Source organism: Falco punctatus (genome assembly GCF_963210335.1).
Source record: "Falco punctatus genome assembly, chromosome: 6".
In the NCBI taxonomy this organism is placed as follows: domain Eukaryota; kingdom Metazoa; phylum Chordata; class Aves; order Falconiformes; family Falconidae; genus Falco; species Falco punctatus.
This window is the reverse complement of record NC_137585.1, coordinates 31,723,627-31,744,684: the sequence shown is the minus strand read 5'-3', so window position 1 is coordinate 31,744,684 and position 21,058 is coordinate 31,723,627. Positions and strand designations below refer to the sequence as shown.

Below are 21,058 nucleotides of genomic sequence, written 5' to 3'. Positions count from 1 at the left end.
CTTGACTCTTCCACTGCAGCCAGAGTCATAATTCTTCAATTTCGCAAACTAAAGCTGGTTTTATCTCTTTCAAAAGACAGGCAAAAGACCTGCTTGCTTTTTAGCCAAGAGTCTGGCACATAATTAATCTCGGTTCATCTGGGAAACAGGTACAGTTCCAGCATCTGCCTGGGGACATTTGTGTGCATGTTACCCACCTCCCTGGGTGAACCCAGGTGTCCAACCCCTCCTTTTGGACTTGTCTTATTTTATTTAACTATTTCAACAGTGTTTGGGCACAGGAGGAGTGAATGGTTCCATATCCCCATGGTTTTATAGCTCAAATGGATGGGAAGAGGTGGGGTTCCACACCCACACTCAAGCCCATGCCTGAAGAAACACCAAAACCACATGAAAGAGAAGAGATTACTCCTACTCCATTAAAATCTGAATTACTCTACATGAAGTGGAACTTCAATGTTCCACACTAGCGTGTATCCACAAAAGACCTTGTAGTGGCTCCAGCTCAAAGGCAGGTCAGAGCCTCTATCAAGGAGATAAGAGATACATGGCCAACACTCTCTGAAGGGAGTTGGATCTGCCTGGCTAAGCCCCGACATCATCAGGCTGTTGATGAAAAAGGAGATAAATGCATTCCTCTAAAAAAGTAATCAGATCTAAGGGTAAGCAGAGTATGACAGTTTCTGTTTTAAAACAGCCACAAATTGCACTTTGTAGGGTACTGTAATGATTAATTCATTGTTACCTGGCATCTTCATGTTAAGATTGAATGCTTTCCTAAAAGATAAGCCCCAGAAGCCACTGCACTAATGCTTTTGGAAAGAATAATTTCCTCTTTTGCACAATTTTCTGGATTCACAGCTTATGTTGTACCGTCTTCTGAGCAGCCGATCGCATTGATGCCTTGTGGCCTTAACAGCTATTAAATATCTTCTAAAAGCTTATTGATAAAATATTAACCACATCTCATACCTTGTGTATTCAAAAGGAAATTCAATTTGACAAGTCTACTTAAAAATAAATAAAGTTTCCATTTTTACACAGTGCCCACACAGACTAGAAACTCCTTCAGATTTTTGTGTAAGTACATATGAATTATTCAAGAAAATGAACAAAATCTGATGTTCTCTGATCCTTCTCTCAAGAAGCTTTAAATATAAAAATTCCCTTGCTTTCTCAGAGTCACTTGCTTTTTGTTCTTTTTTTTGGTTTTTTTTTTTTGAGAACCACAGTTCCTGCAATGCAAAATCATTGTAAAGTACAGACAGTCTCCAAAATGAACAAGAAATGTTGTGAAATGTCTTCATAGTTCAAAATACCACTATTAGGCAAAGGACCCTTGTTCCATATGCCACTGCAAATAGCAATTAGTTCAAGTAGAAAAGATTACAACCAGGTGCAGGTTTTGAAGTGACTTTTGGCGGGAGGAGGGAAAGGTCTCTCTTTTGTTAATTGTCTGTGGTAATTCATCAGGCATCTGAGGAATTTAGGGATATTCAACCTTTTGTGCTTAGCCAACAAAATACAGCCTACATGGCATCTGTGAACTGGGTGGAGATACAGAGCTTACTGGTGGTTATCAGTACACTGAAGTGAAGGATGACGTAAGGAAGAAGCATATGCTATTTTTTTTTTTATAGCACATCTATTTTGCAGGGGCTTTGTTGGAGGCTCATTAAGAAGAAAGGCAGGACAAGCCCCTCCAGTGTGGGAACCCATGGGCAAGCTCCACTTGAGGGCCCATGGCAGGCAGCAGGCAGATGAGGTTACTGCAGCAGTTCCCTCAAGTCTTGCAGAGCTATAAATGACATTCAGAAAATGACAAAGAAAGGAGACTAACACAACAAAGTGTGCCCCTGGGAAGAAAGATACTCTCAAAACTTCAAAAACCTCCTTAAAAGATTGGATTAACTTCTTCTAATCCTTTGAATCATGGGTAGATATGAGTTCAAAGGACTAATGTAATTTTATTATTACATTTAATCAAATATTTAAGTTAAGAAATAGGAACTGAGCTAATGGCAACCTTCTCTTATCAGCTTCCAACATCTGAAAGCAGGAATGAATTAATTAAGTAAATGTAACAAGCTTAGGGGTATAACATACAGCAGCAGCTGAGTCAGCTTGACCATCGGCCAGTTATTGGGGTGAGATGTGCAGTTCAAGTACTACCAGATGATTCAATGCACATATCTTGGCACTAACAGATAAGCCAAAAGGGATGCCCAGAGGGAAATAGTGTCATAAATTGGCAAGGCAAAAAGTCATTCACCAGCTTAAACAAAATGCTGTCATCAGGGAAGTTGTGCATTTAATCCATACAGCAGGGTAGGCTACCCTACCAAATGGAAGCAGATTTTGCAGGTTAGCTTCTCATTAAAGGAGAAATGTGTTTTGCCAGGTCCAGGCATATTTTATGCAACAGGCTTACATCAGGCCGTGTACTCCAACCCCTCATTTTCAGGAGTTTCAGCTCAAATACCAGTTCCAAATAAGAACCCATTGGCCATTTTAAGAGAATTAAGAGTACAGAGTGTGTATTCTTGCCCTTTTCCATAGCTTCCCACAGGCAAAGATTTCTTCACAAGTGTGACAATAATGTAAAATTTCTTCAAAGCTTGTACATTCACTTGTATCGTGACAGGAAATTGTAATATATCACCAGCTCCTCCATCATAATATATGTCCAAATGACATATGACTGAAGACTTTTCTATAAATTAACTATAGATGAGATGTGACTAAATTGCAGTGTGTTTCATCTGTGCACAGACATTTAAGTCAGTACAGTCTAAGAAAGGAAATTCCATTCTAACAGTGTAGGTTTCAGCACAAGCATTTTTTCTTAGAAGACAGGTAGAGATCTTCAGAGGTCGACAACCAAGTACAGGAAGGAAGGAAGAAATTACCTAAAAGATCAGGGTACATTATTGCATATTTTCAATTCAGTGGGAACCTAAGTGTTGCTGAAGGAAAGGTAAAGTGCAGTATAATTTGAATTAATCATTCCAGGGGCTAGGGATTTCTTTTGTTTGCTAGAAAATTAAAGCTGCAGAACATCTAGAAGGGAAAGAAAAGGAATGAGTAAATAAATCTGATTCCTGTTCTGTTACCTCCTTCAACTATCCAAATTTGGGAAATGCATGGAAATGTCATGAACAACAACAAACTCAAATGAAAACCAGCTTAATATCCATGAAGAGAAGGCACTGGCACTATGCTGACTGGATGAAGCCATGTTACCCAGGTCTAGCACAAGACCAAGAGCTAGAAATTTCAGAAACACAGAAGAAAATTTTTCCTCTGCTTCAAGCCCACATTTTAAACACAAAACCCAAGTAACTTCTGGGTTTCCAGCTTTTGCATTCTTCCCTGGCTCTTTTGGGGTTTTTTTTGCATACATTTGTATGTGTGCACATCATATAAATGTTAGTATTCCCTCTGATTTCATCCTTTCTCCTACATAGTTTCTGCAGAAAAACCAGGCCATTGACTGCATGACTCTCAGATGTTGCCATGGTGATGGACCATGATGTCAGAGACACGGGATTAGGAGTTCCTGGCATCGCTGAGCTAAGGGAGAAGCCTGGCTCAGAAGGAGAAAACTCCCATCCAAACAGCTTTGACAATAGAAACAGGAATTTCAAAAGCAGCTAGCAAAGAACCCTCAGTAGTAAAGTATCCCAAAACAACCAGAAATTCAGTGTCAAAAATCTGTTGACTGAGAAGAATCCCAAAACAATTGGCATGGGAATTAATCATTAAAATCAGTCGAGCAAAGCCAGTGTTGTGTCAGCAGTAACTGTGCCATTAGAATCAAGATAATTTTACCCTTTTACCAGTAAAAGGAAAATACAGCTTCTTTAAGTAAATTATACAATGAGTGTTTATTTCAGCTCCACTGGTAAAGAGCTGAGTGCAATTTTAGGTGGATTATTCCCTTGGACGAAAAATTCAGAGTAGAAAAGACAATGTAGGAAGTACGTGTGTGAGTGCGCTTAAAATAATCAGATACCTCAGCTTATATGTGTGGGAATACTGTGCAAAACTGCAAGAGGTAACAGGAGATTTGACAATTAAAGCCCACTCCCACAGTCATTACTTTGGAACAGGAACAGATGTCAGCAAGTGAGTTGGCGGCCCAGCTTTTAGGGACTGAGACAGGACCCTCCCCAGCCCACAGCACAGCTTATCACAGCGCTGGGGATGAGCACTGCTGCTCTCAGCCAGCCGCCAGACCTCTTTCTTGGGGTGGGCGTGCAGCTGGCAAGGGGAAATCAGAAGAAATAAAAATAAAAATGGGGAAACAAATACAGGGAAGGAAAGAGCACAGGGGTCCAGAGCAAAAGTTGAAACTGTGTCATGTGTTATATGAGGGCGGCTTGTAATGAAATGAGCTGGCTCCTTCTCTAACCTTGAAAAGAGGGAACTGGGAGCAAAACGACTTGTTCCTCCGCTCCTGCTTGGGTGGCCTTGCTCCTTCTTGCCGTTGCTATTGCAATGGCTAACCTACCTACGTGCCAACCTGACACACCAGGATGCCTCTAACTCAGAAGAGCTCTGTCTGCTTCCTGGACAGGAAGCCTTGATGACTTGTGTTGGACAAGGACGTGTGATGAGCTGAAGGACCTCAAGCAATATATTTTGATGGAAAATAAATAAACTGAAGGATACACACACACCCCTCCCCCGTTATGACTTCAAAGGTAACTTTAAAAAACAACACGGGAGTCAGCGCCTCTTCAGCACTGCGCTGTGATTTAAGGCATGTCTACACTCAGCAGGGAAGCATTGAGGCAAAGAACCCTGAGCTACCTATTTCCAGAGCTGAATGCTATATAATTAATAACTGGCCTTGCCTCAAAAAAGGGTGCAACCCCACATAAAATCACCTATATTGCAGCTGAGACATGAGCCAGTACCTTTGTGTGTCCCCACGTTGTGCCATGGAGATGTATCAGCCTGTCAAGAGGTTGCCCAGGGCTCTGTGCCCTGCTTTGTGGGGTGGACCTGCCTGATGAAAGAGTTATGAAACAACTGTTAAAAATTTGTGCTTTTGGAATTAAAACTCTATTTCACTTAACTAAATTCCAAGCAGACCAGCCTTTATTATATTTGGTACGGATGCTTTAATGACTTCTAAATTGTTTGAACTGCTGGTAGTATTTTTGTGTCTGTTTTTGCAACACAGAAACCCTGGGCTGTAAAACAGAAGCTGTGACTCTAGTGGACAACATTTTCCTCAGCATTTGTACTGCTCCTTTCAGTGCCAGTGAACTGTGAAGAAGCCACAGTCCAGATTAGCAGTGAGCCCTGTACATTGTTTTCTGCATTGTCTCTTGTGGTATTTTAAGCATCTGATGTATAGAAGAAAATCACCCATGTTGCTGGCATGCACCTATGTGTTGTTGCTGATTCTTCCCATTTTACTGATAGTACTTCATATTTCCCTTACACACGGAGGAATGGCAAGCACAGAAAATTATTTTAACATTAACTCCCACTCTTCAACAGCCTGGCTCCTTCTCAAGTTTGCTGGGTTTTTACTTCTGCCACTCCCAGCACAGCACTCTGCAGAAATGCAGTTGATGCAAAGAGCTGGCTGCACATTTAAATGAAAGCAACAGTGTGGGGAGTCAGTGCAAAGTGCTTGACCAGAATTAACCCACCAACTCAGTAAAGTGGGATGGGGACCCTTCAGAAAGGACTGCTGGGTTTATCTTCAAGGATATTGTTCCCTGAAATAGTAAGATGCTTCTAGTAGCTTCTGCCTGTAGTAAATGCTGCCACATGGTACCAGTTATGTCAAAATTGTTCTTGAAGTTGTGGTTGCAGAAAAAGCACCTACTCGTTCGTATTCATGCATCTTTTCAAGCGGTTTTGACGTAGCCACTAACATTTTTACTGTAGTTCCCTGAATAACTTAATCGTGCTTTGTAATAAATATGCCCTCACTTACAAGTTACTGGAGAAATGCTGTGCACCTGCAACAGGCCACAGCTGAGTGTACAGGACAATCAAGTTGTGTCTTCACAGCTGAAATGAACGAATTGCAGAGATTCCAGCACTAGAAAGTACCTACAAGGAAAAAAAACCCCAAAACTATTAAACCATTATAGCCAAAAGCAAGTGAGAAGGAATTTTAGTGACATTGGAATACATAGCAGTCAGAAGAAAAACAGTCCATTTTATCAGAAGACTTTGCTACTGACATCTGCCTCCTCTAACACCTTGCCGTATTGAAAGCAAGATCAAACTGGAGACCTAAATTCTTGTTAATTTTGGATGTACTGATTCAATGTCTTTAATTCTCACTGCAGGGACAACACAAGTTTGTTTCTTGCAGAGTGCTTACCATCTGTAAAGCACCTTGTACTGCACAAAGGTGAGTAGTCACTGGGCGCTCTTGTGCAGAAAAGCTGATGCCATGTGCAGCTGCTTGTTTTGCTCCTGGTCACCCACCGTTCCCAGAAAAATACACTCAGGTATTTTGAGTCCCTGATTAATTCCCATAATGCTCCTAGGATGTAGTCAAGTGCATCAGACCTCAAAGTTTAGTGCAAGTGCAGTTAAATTCAGGGAAACTAAAGCAGAGAGATACATGGTCTGATCCTCAAAAGTACTGGTAGCTATCTCTAAACTTGATTAATTTCATTATTATTTATGCTCAGTTCCTTTAGGAATGCCAACTGTTGTGCAAATTGCTCAATTCTGTTAAAAAACTCAACTAATTGATTCTGTTTATCAGATTGATTTCTGTCATATTCTACTATAATTGAAAAAAACAAAGTTGCTGGTGGTCTTCTTGGCTTTGATAACCTAACATGTAATAGAAGATAAAAATAAACAATTATCCTCACTACAAGTTTTGAATAGATTAAGTATAATATTCGGGAATACTTCTTCTTGGGTAGAACTCTGAAAATGCATCACAAACACCAAAAATCACTGATGCTAATAACCCTGCCACTGTTTCAGCTGACTAAAAATAGAGGCCTGTGACAGGCTAAGAATAAAAATATTCATCTGGAAGTTTGTAACTCTTAGTCATAGTTTGATTTCTAAAATCTATCTTCAGTGCAAAAAATGATTAATATAAAAGCAAACCCAAAAATAAAGTTTTGGAGAGCTATGAGGATATATTATAGACAGCCTCAGTAGGTGTGTATTTCTGGTCTAGTAAAATCATTACACTAATATTTAAGACAGTAATTGCATTTTTGCCAGTGTGTAAAGATCATAATCAGTTATATATAATTTACTCTTGAACTGCGCATTGTCTTCTAGAGGATTTACTTACAGCACTTCAACCACCAGCCATCACAAGGCCAAAAGAGCTCATCCCCAGTGAGACCCATTAGGTCCTTGGCACCAAGGGTCTCATCCTGCAAATCTGCTGCTCCTGGGCCATACTGCCTCCTGGCACAGACATCCAAGCCCTGCCTCATCCTGCTCCCAGCATATCTGGACCTCTTAGTGTGGCATTTACAAAGTCTGTACAGATCATATGCTCAGTAAGAGGGCTGAGGCAAACTCTTCTGTTCCATATCCCACCACAGTTCCTTGGGTCCTGCAGGAGGAAAATCTCATTCTCCCGACCACCCAGGGAGGAGAGCAGGGAAGGCAGCCCCGGGGTGGGTGGTGTGGGGAAGGATGTGCAGCTCCAGTCCTTTTGGGCAGCCCCACTAAACCTGTGCCTCTGGGGAAGCTGCCAAGGGCCACGAGGCAGTTGCAGCTGGCAGTAGCACAAATTGCTTGGGACTGCTTGTCCCCTGCCAGGGCAGCTGGGGCCAGAGGAGAGACTGTCCTTGCTCATGTGACATACCTCATCTGGAAAACACAGTCTCTATTAGTTTTCTCTTCTCTTCTGCTACCTTATAGCTATATATATGATATAATACATATATAACACCTATAGCTATTGCTATACAATCAGCAGACCAACTGCTGCATTTCTATTTACCAGGTATGGGCCAAAGCTCTACTTTCCCCCATTCAGGATCCCATTCCTTTGGGTTTTGTTCCCCACTTCTTTTGCCAATTGCAACAACTTATTTTCTAGGGGACACTTTTTCATCCCACCATACTTCACAGATCTCACAATCTGATGAAGTTCAACCTCCCTAAGACACAGTTAAAAGTTAACTGCCCCCTTCTTAGCTTTATTCTTCTTTACATTTTGGGGGGAAGAAAATGCTCATTTTTCTCCCTAAATCAACAAGACCTCTTTAAAAACCTGGGGTTAGAAATTCCAGCATGAAATCTTATGCAACAGTCAGGGAAGGGTGGAGATATAAATATCATAAAGTACAAATTCATCACTGAATCTGGAGCAAATCCACAAATTTAAAAGCCGATGGGACACTCAAAGTAGAGATAAACACAGATGGACAACAACAGTGCCAGAGAGAAGGATTAGACAGGACCCATGAGTGACATTAGGGAATGGTCAGATCAAGGCAGTGCATTTTACTCCCACAAACGTCCTTGCTTCCCACCTCTTCCAGTAAGACAAGGTAATAAATTTCTTACCCCCCACTAAGAATTCTTGCAGCAAAGACCTTTTAAGGGTGCAGTCAATATGTCCTGCCTGGGTTTGTGCTTCTGGCATGTCCCTCTTTAGAAAACTGACCACTCCATGACCTTCCTGTGCTCTTCCCGCTTGCTGTGTTGTCACTTGGCTGTGGGCAATGCCAAAACTTCCTTTCTGAACTGTGTCCTAATTCCTGTGACTACCCTGGTCTGCTATGTGTCCTCTTCTAAAAAAATTTGGTTCCTTGGACCTCATGTGCATGAGCTTGCTCTTTGGAATAAATTGTTTCACTGCATGCAAGGAGATTGCATGCAAAAATTCAGTTCTTCCTCTAATGAAAGTGTTGCTGTTGGTCACTCTACCTGGATAGCACCCTTCAGTAATTAAAAAATAAATAAAAAGGGGACAGGGATGGGAATGGGGATATGACATGACAACAGGACGATATAACCATGATATTGCTTCCTTTTCTTCCTTGCTTCTCCCTGAGGGCTTCGAACTCTCTGGGTGCTTCAAAATGTAAAAGCAAAGCTCTGATTTCTGAGATAGCCCATTCCCTCCACAATTCTCTGGCTTGCTCTCAACATCTGTCTAGTCAGACAGCTACTACCAGCATAACTACCACAAGTGTTCACTGCTCAATTAGTAGGGAGTGATGCCACCCACAGTTGACACCTAACACACAGCAATGCACGAGATGATGTTCTGCAAAGTTTAAGCAATTCTCGCTCCCATTTCTGGTTGTAGCAAGCACTTGCAATGAATGTAGTAACCTAAACAGCACCCTGTATGAGTCACAGAAAAATTTTCACCGGGAGGTTTTTGACATTGCAACACACTTCCCTATATTTAGACAGAAGGAATGTTGTCTTGAAAGTTAAAAGAAGTCATGAAATTTTGAAAATGTAACCTCTAGGATGAGTTTTAAAATTCTGCCTGATGTATCCAGGAAAAGCAGCCAGCGGTCCTCTTCCAAGAAGACCAGCCATAAGCAAGTGGTCACGCTTAACACAGCAGTCTGCTCATACACTTTAGATATTCACACCTAAGAGACACTTTTTACTCTGAGCCAAGCGCAGCTTTTTGCTGGAGTCCCCGACATCAGCTTTTATTTTTTCTTTAGAGTTTTTCACTCTGGGGATATTTTTAATGCACTGTAGTTGCAGATGCTGTCAAATGTTGCAGCTGCTGGTTCTCATTCATTGGAGAATCACCATCCCTGGTAGACATGTAGACGTGGTGCTTAGTAGTCTAAGGCAGACTTGGCAGTCCTGGGTTAATGGCTGGACTTGATGATTTTAAAGGTCTTTTCCAACCTGAATGATTGTATGGTTGATCCATACTGCCCTGTGTGCCAAGACTGTTCTGGTGGCTGCATCCTGAAGGCCTGATTCCCTTTCAAACTAGGGCTTGATTCCCTCTTATGCTCTTATAAAGCAGCAATGGGAAAAGACCTTAGCAGAAGGAAGAAATGGGCCCGAAATAAACTGAAAGCACCTATTTGTCAGGTAGCTAATCTGAGATGTTATTGCCATTTATAAAAACTTGTTATTTTTCCACAGTCATCCAGGAATGTTGTTAATAGCTCTTCACCATGGTGCCAAAAGAAACTCTTTGAAGGGATTTAATGCCCAGTTCATTGCAAATATGATCTTTGTTTTTGCCTGTTCTCCAGCCAGCAGCTATGAACAAAACAGACTTTGAAGCCTGCAGCATTATTAATCTGAGACTTATTAGAGTAAGAGAGAGAGAAGGAAATAAAACCCTTCTCCTAGCACTACTAACTCAGTGTAATGGCCCAAGAATGACAAGCTAAACATTACTCCAAAATTATCAGGCTTCATTTCTCATGATGGATAGCAAGCAGCAGATTGCACTTTATCTTTTTTAAGCTGACCTGACTGCAAACAAGGAATGCGCAGAATGCCAGGGCCCTCTGCCCCCTCTGTGCAGCTTCCTCCAGCAGAAACTGTGTATCATGATGCAATATTAAGCACTTTGCTTAGGACAAAGATAGATTCAGAACAAGCTGGTTCCCTGGAAAAAAAAAAGAAAAAAGCTGAAGCTGTTTCCCTTTGCAGACCTGTGGAACATATGCCTCTGTTGATTCTGGAGAAGAAAGCAGGGCTTGGTTAGGGGAAAGAACTTCAAAAAGATATATCATCAACATATCTCTTGAGCGGAGTTTTGATCAGCTTCTTTTACTGTCTGACAAAACAGTTGGTAACCACTGAAACATTTGATATGATGTCATGTGGTACAACAAGGATCAGCTCTGAGTATAAGATGGTCAAATACCTCTACAGTGAAGACACTCCTCTCTCTGTCAAAGGCACATTGGGTTAATGACAAGCACACACTTTATGGGTGCCTAAAGACTTTGCAAGTGATCAAAATCACCAGGGATAAAAGGGTATTTTAATTTCTGTTGAATAACTTTCATTTATCATCATGCTCACAGTTGCATGGTGATAAATTGTCAATTTTTCCCCCAATTAATTTCCTTCCTGATAGAAAAGCTACCTACATAAAATGCCTCTTCTGTATTTTTTCATTATTGTTACCAGTCTGATACACCAGTGCCTAGAGAAGGAAAACAAGCAGCAAACTGAGTTTAACACTGAAATATTGGGAGGAGGGGATTCATCCATAAATTAGTTAGACCAGCTTTGAAAACTAAGGATTGGAATTGAAGTTAAATTAGAAGTAAAGTTAGTTGAATTGCTCAAAGGCTTGGAAAGTGAGGTTTACCTTTTTAAAGAATGTTTATGCCAGTTGCTAGTCTCTGTAGAAGCTGTAGTCTATCGATCAGAGGAAGTTCAGAACCAGTCCAAATATCCAAAAGGCATAGAAATACATATCTAATGGAAGTAAATAAAAATGCATTATTATGTTATATGCTGATAAATTATCACTTTAAGAAAGAAAAAAAAAAAACGCACCCACAGACTGATTTAGCTCACCTTTGTTTGCCTATCATTCCTTTATTAAGTCTTGCCCTGCATCATAAACTTAGGCTAGGTATATTGGAAAACATCAACTGCAAATGAGACTGCAGCAAAACCTTCCATCCCAGGGAGCAGAGGAGACCCTGTCCTAGGAGCGCAGGGTCTTTATCCTGAAACTGCAGCAATCCCAGGCTGGTCTCATCAGTCTCGGTACATAAGGGAGGTACTGCTGGAGTCCTGACTCTCTGTGGCTGTATTTTGAGTAGGTGGTGAGCGTGCTCTACACTACCCAAAGTCCCAGGTCCCTAAACAGCTAAAACGAGGTCTCAGGTGCACTGAGAAGGGCTACCACACTTCCCTTCGAACCTGCAGGCCTGGGCTACACAATCAGCACAGTCTGTGCCAACTGCCATCACTTTTCTTCACTAGGCAAGGACCAAAGCTTGGCTTTCGTCAATTCAGGATCATCTCCTTTAGGTTGTGGTCTCCACTTCTTTTGCTGAGGACGCAGGGGGACACCCACCGTGCCAGCCAGACCTCTCTTAAGAATATGGGAGAAACCCAGCAGCCTGCTGCAGCTATGAAAATATGCAAACTGCTTGTGTAGCCCATAGGTTTGAAGTTGTGGTGACTTGTACTCTCCTTCCTATCTTCCCTAACGAGTAAGACAGACTTGTCCCTAGCTGCATTAATTGTTCCTAAGAAAGAAAATGGGCTCATGTAGCATCCGAATACTGTAGTCCTGCATTACTGGTATTTCTCAGCAGGACTCAGGGTAAAGCCCCTACCACTTGCCAAGGCTGTCATGATGTCCGTCAAAATATCTAAACATCCACGTGGCTGTTTGTCTCTTGCCATGCTCTGGAGTATTTTCTCCTGTTTCAAAGGGAGAGTACAGGGACAGGGTTGCAGCCCCTAAGCCCTGGGTTGGAAAAATTTTCTACAAGCAAAGCACATCTATTTTCTTAATTCATGCATTTTAAAAAAAATATTATGTAGAATTTATTCAACTAATCTTTTCATGCTGCAGAGAGTTTAATGAGATAAAGGAGAAATATGGGGTAGAAAAATGGCACTGCAGTCTCTGCTCTGTTTAGCAGTAATATTTTGTTATTACAAGAATGCTTGGGGTTATATTTTTTTTGTTCTGGACTGATAGATTGTGTTTTAATCTTTTGTAAGACTGGTTGTTTAGATCCCATTTGGAAGGCTGTAGAGAAAATGCTCTTTTCATAAAAACAATCCAATTCTTCTGTAAATATCTGCTGTCATATTTATCCTTTTGGAATTAAATTCAATTTTTTTATTAAACTTGCTACCAGAGGAAGCAATAGTTACAAAAACTGTTGAAATAGGTACCATTTGTGAACATAAACAGTTTCAGATTTTTTTTGTCTGAAGGCTTAAGTGGTTTCATAATTTCTGGTGCTGTTTTGTGAGTGTTTTTATACAGAAATAGACCAAAGCATGCTGAAAGCAGTGGAGAAGGGGGAGGAGGACAGCTGTTTTAAAAAGGGCTGGAGATCAGAATGGGAGGCTGTGAACACAATGAATTACATGTATGTGAGCTGCAAAAGGAGGAGGGGGTCACTCTCCAGATTTGGAAATGATAACAAATATCAGGCTGTCCTGTGATCTCACAGTCTGGAGCTGTAAATCCAGGGAGAAAAAAGATCAGTAGACCACAGTTTGGATCAGGATGCAAGCCTTCAATGAACATGACAAGGTAGATGCCTTTACTACAGGCTAGTGGTGGTTGGTCAGGCACCACATTATAGATGCCTTCAGATTTTTACTGCTACTTAATGTCTACTTATCAAGGCACTTGAAGATAAACCCCTTAAAGATAAATCACTCACAAAGCAAAAAAAAAAAAGGCAAAGAAAGAAGCAGAAACATAGGAAAGGCAGCAAAATGAGAGAAAACATGTCTGCTAAGTAATGGATTAGACTCTATCCTAATGCACACCACTCCTTACCATTGCATTCAGCGCATTCCCCTGAGCTGCATCCCTCCCCAGCTGCTGTAGCCACAGCACTGCCTCTCTCTTTCATATCTCCCCCTCCCTCCAGGAGGCTTTGCATCAGCAACATGAACCAAGGGAGAGAGAGATAAAAATAACCTGCCTTTCCAAATCCATATGGACACTATGGACAGGGGCGGCAGCTATGGGCTCAGCCTGGTCTCTGGGGGTTGTTGGCTGTATACCGAGCAGTGGGGTGCCATGGCTCTTCTGCGATGTACCCTGGCACCAAGGGTGATTTGGTCTTGATTAAAGGTTTTTTGGCACACAGGACTCAGCATTAAAATGTCTACATTATCTCTTCAAACTACATGAAAGAAAAAAAAATAAAACATGACCCCACTGAGGTTCCAATAAGTTTGTGAAACTTTTCTCCAGCACCATTTTGGGGCATCTCTACTCTCAGCAAATGTCCTGGTCACCTTGTGCTAAGGCACGTGTGTAATCACCACTGCTTTGCATGGCTCGTCTGAGCCAGGTTGGCAAGAGGCACCCACCGCACCCACTGCTTTGAAAACATGTCTACAGCGGTATAACTGTGTTACAGAACTGGTTCCCAGGGATTTTCCAGCATTAGCTCCTCTGTGTGAAAGACATTTCTTTGTCTTAGCTCAGCTGTGCTGCCTAGCATCATCTCCCCCTCCACCAAATCTTTAAAAGCTGACTGCTGTTTGAAGAATGACTTCAGCCTCACGAGATCAGAAGTTGTGGGCAGTCACACACAGTGATGCAAAGCCTCTGAGGTAAACGTTGACACAGTGAGGAGGGAAATGGGAAATCAGACCCATGTGGCTTTCCTGAGGGCTTTTTTTTGCATTAGCTGCCTTGTTAACAAGAAGTCCCTCCCAAAAGTCACCAAAAGAAGTAAAAATGGGATCATACTACTCCTCATTCATAAGTCCTGTTTTCACATAGCATTGATTCACTCCACATTCTGGGTTTTTTTTGTGACACACAGGATAGCAACTACCAATAAAACTCATAAGTTTACTGTTTCATCACTTAAGGAGCAGTACTTGAGCATTTACTGCTTAGCTCTATTGTTCCCAGTCTGTATCTGACAACAGTTCAGAGGCAGCCACTCTGGATGCTAATTTGTCTCCAGATTCTAACACCTGCGTATTTTATTATAATTTGGTTATCTGAACAGAGTTGTTTCATCTCTCTGTTATACAGCCACAAATCTGTTTCCTCCAAGCTGCTAAGTTACAGCAAACTCCAGATTCAGTCTGCAGTTCCTTTGAGCTCTGAGTACCAAATGCTGTCGTTTAAAAAGATTAAAACCAGAGATGAAAACTAATTGTTGTTCCATGCATCTGATTTAAATTGGTTGTTCTGTTTATTTTGGAGACTTAAACTGGTGCAATGAAAATGCGAGCATCCATTTTTCAGAATTAATCTTGCTACATTGGGCTTTATGCTCAGCTTTTATTTAACCTTCTTTTTTAAGGAATCACTGAAATCTTGCCTTCATTGCAAAGCTGACATGACTAACAATTAGCACGTGTCATTAAATTAAGTGCTACCTCTACGTTAAATCCTGGAAGTTACAATCAGCTTCAGCTGTGGCTGACTGGTCCAAGGTCCCACTCATTTAAGGACCACTCATCAGCTGACAAGATATCCTTGTCAGAGGGCGCATGCAGGCAAGTGCCATTCCGATGCTAGCTGTCCTTCCCTGTCTTCCCACAGCTTTCCCTGTGTGCCCAGTGCTATTAGATACACTTTCCTGGGCTCTCCGGGGCAAGAATCAATAGCATCATTCAGGTCTTCCAGGATTTATACAGAGAGGGTGAGCCACAGAAGTGTCAGGGGCCATGAAATGAAGGAGAGGGGACACCCCACTGCCTGGCCGAAGGTGACGCTCAAGGTGGATGAGACAGAAGGGAGAAACTCAAGTGTGGGCAACACAGTTAACACTGACAGGGACCCAGGGACAGATCTTCCACTTATGTCAGCCTTGTTTCCTTACTCATACAACCCTTCCACAAATGAGGAAAATGAGATGTCCTGCCAAGAACCAAAACAAAGCCACAGTGTCATTTAATTTCACTTCAGTGGTCTGCAAGCCTTGATCAGCCTTCAGCAGGAAGATGAATCCCCATCACTTGTTTTTTGGGGAGCTGAAATATTAGCTTAACACCACAGCTTTTGTGCTGTGATCCACGGACCATACAAGCAGCCTGTAACTGCTTCTAAAGCATCTTTAGAAAATGTGTAAGGAAAGCAAGGCTCACATTTTTGGTGTAGAGGCAGCAGCTTCACTGGCAGGGATGTACAGGTACTCACAACTCAAAAGAACAGGGGCTTTGACCCATGCAGTCTTGGTAGCCAACATACAACCTGAAACTGCCTGTCCCACAAGGCCTTTTACCACCAACCCACTGGTTTGTTCATCTAATTGGTGGTGTACCAATTCAGGTACCTTGCCTTGCATGACTTTTTAAGGGGCTATATAACATCACTCCCTCTAGGAGCAGAAGGACATTTGAATGGGCTTGGCTGCAGAAACAGGCACTATCTCTATAAGATCTGCATAGCTAAATCACATATAAGGTGATTTGCAGTTGCTTAAAGAAAAAGGCAGTGTAAACCAATGTATTAAAGGTATCTGCCATTTGTATTGTAAGTGTTGTGATAAGTTTCATAAAGGCAAATACTAGCTTTTACTTCTAAAGTGAGTGGACAATGCAAGCTTGTGGCAAACCGCAGTAGCCTGCCTGAATCTGTGTAATGTATGGGGGTTGGACATCCAATTACATCCCAGGGCATTCTGGGAACAGGGATAATGTTTCTGGCCAGGCCAGGTTAAATGCATCTGGCACAACAGACCCTGCAGAAGCTCAGCTGGACAGATGCAGAAACTTGATGTTATCCTATTTTTGGATGCCAAATAGAGCTTACTCTGTTCTTACAAAGCAAGGACAAGAGAGACATGAAGAGGAAGTGGTTCACCGCAACAAAGGCATTCATGGCTTGTAACGCTCTTCCAATTACAAGGAGCAGACAATTGTTCTTCATAAACGTTAGAGAGAGAAAGCTGAAACAAGAGAAAAAGCAGCCTGCCATGAACAGGAATAAAAAGGCTGCATGTGAAACTGCACACTCGCATGGGCTGCTACACGTTGGGCATGACTCCACTGTAACCAGCAGTTAGCCTGTACTTACACCCATCTACACAACATCAGAATCCAGCCCCAAAGTCTCCCTCTATAATTGTGGCAAATACCAGCTTCACCAAAACCTCTCTTTTGTTCTCCCCAGAACACTGGGCTCCCTCCCTTTCCAAAAAAATCTCTGCTTAAAAGTCATAACAGTGAAAGTTTATACCTTTTCCTCTCACGTCCACCACACAGTTTATTTGCCTAGGGACTTCCTAGGAGGAAAAGTGTAGCAAAGATGCAAACTCCAGCTATATTGAGGAGCCTTCTACTTATGTTTGCATCTTGCTGAAGGTCATGTTTGTTCTGGGACTGAGTGATGGCTTTCCCTGATTTTGTCCTGCTATTACATTCAGAAGAATTGCATTAGCATAAAGCTGGAATAGCAGAATAGTGAGCCAGGCTCTTTAACCTTGGCTTTCTAGAAGTCAGGGTGGAGGCACTTGAGGATGGATTAAGCAAAAGAAGGTCCAAACCCACAGTGTTTTCAAGCTTCTTCAGCCAAATGGTATGTACCACTATGGGAATAAAACCACAAAATATTGAGGTTTTAGTGAGCCTTTATGGGCCTTTTCGTGAAAGTGGCTTTCAAGACATGTCCAAGTGGTGACCAACGAGACTTGCTTTATATGGCTGTTCAGTCAGCTTTGGTAGATAAAATTGATATTCCTCATTTCTCATTTGGATGTTTCTGGCTAAGACATGCAGAGTATGTTATGTTAGGGAGTGCACCACATTCAAAACACAGAACAGAAAAACCTCAGAGACCTTCCATCTGCCCCAGAGTCATGTGTGACCATAGCTGCATTATGAAATAACAATAATAATAATCCTACTGCATCTTACCACAAAACTTTGTGACTGTTAAAAAGCACATGGGGAACAATGGAGGTGCATCCAAAAGCGAGCAGGAACAAAGGACAGTGAACTGCCTGTCACCCAGAAACTGTGGCTGTTTTTTAGCAACCCTAATAAATAGACTTCTCCCATTCCAAGGCGGGGGGGATGGGGGGGGGGGGGGGGAACAGGACCATACTAACCACCACCACCAATTAGGTGAACAACAGTGATAACAGTGATTTCATTCATTTAATGTTTTTATTTTGCATGAAGCTACACTGACGAAACTACTTCTTTTTATCATGTTCTGAGGTTTTTCTGATGAGGACACTCTAAAGACACATGGGAGACTTATCTTTCCCATAGTGCAGCACCTGAGGATGACACCAAAGCAAAGGAACCCTTGCATTTCCTAAGTATTCCAAATCCTCCCAACAGCATTATATGGAAAAAGGCAGAGTTATGAGCACTCAATCTCAACCAGGTATTCATTGGTACAAGAGAGCAGCTGTGATGTTGCACTAATCTGTGGAGGGCCTCAGAGAAATCTACTATTTAAACTCATACCAGTCAGAGATGCTGGGTCCAGCAAGATGCAGTACAGTAACGTATCAGTAAGGCACTGGCTGCTACTAAGATATGTTCTTGCTAAATGAGTGGTCCTTCTCCAATTAGCATAAAAATATGGTCAAACCTTTCTAAAAAATCAATCTGTCTTTGCTGGTTGATAAGAAAGTTGGTATTTTCAGGCCAAGACAAAGGCATGAATCAGAAGCCATGAATCAAATGACTAACCACAAGAGATAAATTGGGTATGATCTTCCCTAACTCAGCTGTGCCAAAGAACTTCTTAGCTTAATAACACCAGTCAACACTGGCACCATCCCAGTGGTTCCCAGTGCTTCCTTTAATAATGTGAATGTTTTCGACTCAGCACTTCCATGGTTTCATAAACATCAAGGCTGACATCATTTAAACTGTAAAAAGCATTTATAAGCATTAAAGCTCAATAGCAAAACTAACCTGAGGCTTGAGCTAAGCCTTGATTTATACACTGAAGGGTTCTACTGAACAGGCTACAGGAGGGCTTCACACAAACCTGAATTTCTCATTTACTTTTTCCTCTGTAATAGAACAAGTTAAATCCCTGGAACCAAATCTCCAAGCTCCAGGTTAGAGTTGTTCGGTTTGGGTTGACTTCCAGTCATTCTGCGACAGCTGTAGCATAATTCACTCGCTATACTGAAGTGACATGGAGACATTTAGAAAAAGGTCGCCTTTCACAAAGCAACTTTTCTAGGTCACTGCTAAAATAACTATGTCTCCAAGCAATGCCTGCTACTAGTTGTGAATGTTTTGAGGTATGAGATAGAATCAGACAAGTAACACACCTTTGTCACAAAGGATCATGCACACCACCTACTATGCCCAGAGCATTAAACTGGCATTTGTCCAACAGCAATGCCAGACTTACCCCTTCCGCTGCAATAACTGCAAAGGGAAAACAGTCCCCCAAGATGAACTGTCTAGGCCATCTGTGGCAACCTCCCTGCTCCACAACCCTGTGTTACAGTGAGCTAGCTCACTTTGGTGGCTGGAAATCTTTATCTAGGGCAAACTGAAAACTGCACCTAGTTCTTCCAATGAGTGAAAATGGCCCTGGAGCTAAGAAATCTGATCTTACAGTTTTTCCTTATGAATGCAACTTTTTCACTGAAGACTCAAAAAAGTCCACTTAACTTAACTTGCTGAGTTTGACTCAGCAATTTTTTTTACTATATCCCTTATCAGACAAGAAAGAAAAAATGTTTATGTGAGAAAAAAGTATCTTCTTGACACAGATTTTAAAAGAAGTGTTCAAAAGGTACGTGTGGTACTGACAATTTAATATCAGTAGACTGATACAAGTTATTTTAGGTGAACAGGGATAAGCAAGAAGAATGTATTTGGGAATAGTACGGAGACACTGGGGAAGGAATAAAAGCTGGGGGTGAGGGGAGAAACAAAATGAAAAAATTGTTGCATCCCCTATTGCATGTATTTGCTGGTGAGCACTTCTGTATGATGACAAATCCTCCAGCACAGCACTTTCATTCTTTGCTATAGGCAAGGTAGAGCAGCACTCTCAGCACTTTGAATACTTTTGAACACCTTTGATGTTATTCTTCAAAATACAGAGTGAAAGGAGTAGGCTCGCAGTCTTAATGGTTGCAGTGTGAAACCTGAAAGTGTGACCTATGGTGAAAAGTCCCAAAAGTCAGTGAAACCACTGTGTGGTTTGGGTTGCTTTGAGATGCCTGGAAAAGACATTGTTTCAAGTTTCTGGCAATAGGCTCTCTTTCTCCACTGTGCTAATCCAACTTTACTGCATGGAGAGCTGCAACCCTGATGTAAAAAGTGCTGGTAACGTTGGTACTCACTCACCAGCAGAGTCAGTGCTGTGAGGCCAGCACCTCACCTTTGGGCTGACCTGGCATAAATCAGTGGATCAAAGCTGTGAATATGCACCACAGGTCTGGCCTGGCACATTTGTTTTGGAACCCCAACCATCAGTGGAAAGGCTATGGTACACTCAAGCTGTTTCTCTTCTACATTTTGTGTCTCCTCCTGCAGCATTGTCCCCACAATGAATCTACAGAGAGATCCCTAAAAACAGCACCTTGAAATAGACAGTGTAGGTTCCCCCATATCTGAACCAGATGGGTGGTGCACAAATGAAGATGCAGAAGGACCAGATTTGCTTTGTGCTACATGAAACAACCTTTCCTGGCATATTCTGATCTGTCCTTCAGCAAGTGAACTGGCACCAGGCAGGGAAGATGGAGGTGCGGGAAGTGGGTGGACTAGACTGAGCTAATACGAGCCATGCTTCCACAGTATGACTGAAGGGGATGAATGAAAGAATATACCTCAACCTAAGAATGAGCCACTAGTCCAAAAACTCTTCATCTATTAAGGAGAGGAGCCTGCTGACGAATGGGAAAGGAATGCACAATCAGGTTTTGTCAGGTTCGACTTCATCAATCTTTCTGCTGCAAGTTCTGCCTCTCAGATGTGTTACACAGGGCTGGCCACAAAAGAAGAATATTCAGAAGAAAAAAATCAGGTTTTTTTGAAGTTTTTCAAACCTGTTTTCATTATACATCAGAACAAAACCACTGTATTCCCAAAACCTTCACATCTAAGGGCCAGAGAGGAAAGAGAAGGGCTGGCCAAGCAGCAAATAATCTAGCATCTTGGTGATTCCTCTCCAGAGGGGAAAGCCTGGCTCCCAGCTCCCAAGCACTGTCAGACAGGAGAGGGACAGCAGCTTGGACTCTCCCATCAGAAGGTCAGGGACAGCCAGGTTTTCTTCCCCCACACACTCCTCTAGTTAACTCTCTCTCACCCTCTGCCCCCATCTCCTTGGAACCTCTCCACTCTGTGTAAATAAATACATATGAACAGAGCTAGAGAGAATGAGAGTATGCAGTCCAGTGGTTAGGAAGTTCCCTAGAGATAAAAAGGAGCTGCAGATTCAAGTTCTTGCTCCGTCTGATTTGAAGCTGATTTC

General features: G+C 42.0%; 1 long non-coding RNA gene across 3 annotated transcripts in view; it reads right to left on the bottom strand.

Moving 5' to 3' along the window:
• The window catches only part of LOC308066591, a 74,588-nt gene that overhangs the window by 25,984 nt on the left and 27,546 nt on the right, over positions 1-21,058 (bottom strand). Inside the window, exons 1-3 of one of the 3 annotated variants that reach the window (XR_013929208.1) lie at positions 8,533-21,058; positions 5,960-6,078; positions 1-5,014 (exon numbers count right to left, since the gene is read on the bottom strand). The exon at positions 1-5,014 is cut by the window's left edge and continues 25,984 nt beyond it; the exon at positions 8,533-21,058 is cut by the window's right edge and continues 27,546 nt beyond it. This is a non-coding gene — a long non-coding RNA (uncharacterized lncRNA). The other 2 variants (XR_013929207.1, XR_013929209.1) reach the window with 2 other exon arrangements.